We start from the raw sequence: 987 nt of genomic DNA, 5'->3' as shown, positions 1-987 counted from the left end.
TTTCTTTCTTTCTTTCTTTCTTTCTTTCTTTCTTTCTTTCTTTCTTTCTTTGTAAGACCACAACATGATATTTACCCTCTTAACAAATGTTTGGTTACACAAAACATTATTGTTACCTACAGGCTCTATGTTATACATTAGATCTCTAGAATGTATGCATCTTGTATAACTGAATTATACTAACTGAACAACAACAATTCTATATATTGTTTGGGTGGGTAAAGATAAATATTAACAATCAAAGAAATGAATGAGAATATTCACCAGATTCCAGAGGCTGGCTACCTCTGCAGAGGAGGAAAAGAATGTGAATAGAGAGAACATCTAAGGACTTCGATTCATTTTTCATAATGTTTTATATATTAAGCTGTATTTTAGCTATATAACTCTTCTTTCTATACAAACCCTCTTATATATGTCCGAAATATTTTCCAAAATGAATAAATCATTAAATGACTTCGGAATAAATGGCGATACTGTGTAGAGAGAGACTTCCATTTAAATAAATGCACAATGTATATTTATGTCTTTTAGAAATCCTTTCTTTCAATGGAGCTAAAGAAACATCTCTTGAAAAGAAAGCTATAGTTGTATATAATGCATCTTCCACTCTACTTGCCAAACTTCTGCACTCTGCTCTCTATCTTGGAAGTCTGACCTATCCTCTGCATCAACAGGATTTCCACACCCTCTGGGTTCTGGCTGGGTTCAGCCAATGATGAGCCCTTAGGAAATCAGACAGAGAGGGGAAACCAAAATCAAAGTGAGCATTCCTTTGTCTTCTTGGAGATCGCCTTGAATTGGCCTGCTTTTCCACCAAAGTTCATTGCTCTGCTCTATACAACTCAAGGTAATCCTCTCTCCCTCATGGTTCTTTGTAGTTCTTTCTACTGCTCTCTGCTTCATCCCTTTGTACCAATGAGTGATAAAAATTGAGCTATGAACCCTTGGTTCCGACACTGTTCCTACTTCATACTCCATTATTTA

This window comes from Herpailurus yagouaroundi, unplaced genomic scaffold, assembly GCF_014898765.1.
Source record: "Herpailurus yagouaroundi ecotype Mexico unplaced genomic scaffold, PumYag 182, whole genome shotgun sequence".
Classification (NCBI taxonomy): Eukaryota; Metazoa; Chordata; class Mammalia; order Carnivora; family Felidae; genus Herpailurus; species Herpailurus yagouaroundi.
Note: the sequence above shows the minus strand (reverse complement) of the source record.